The sequence below is a fragment of the Otolemur garnettii genome, unplaced genomic scaffold, assembly GCF_000181295.1.
Source record: "Otolemur garnettii isolate 467f Iridium unplaced genomic scaffold, OtoGar3 scaffold00188, whole genome shotgun sequence".
Lineage (NCBI taxonomy): Eukaryota > Metazoa > Chordata > Mammalia > Primates > Galagidae > Otolemur > Otolemur garnettii.
Window position 1 is genome coordinate 1,630,583 of NW_003852583.1, and position 204 is coordinate 1,630,786.

A 204-nucleotide genomic window follows, 5' to 3' on the forward strand; every position below is an offset into this window, starting at 1 on the left:
AAACATCTTAATAAAAAAGCCAAGGGGTTTGTGTTCTGTTGTATTTGGGGGCTTCCTTTATCCTATTCTAAACATTAGTTTTGGACCACATGCTATTCATTGAAGAAGAGACAGACAACAAGCCTGGCCAGGACGCTGCACCAGGTGTGGGTCTGAACGATGGGCACAGCACGTGACAGGCACCAGGTGTGGGTCTGACCCATG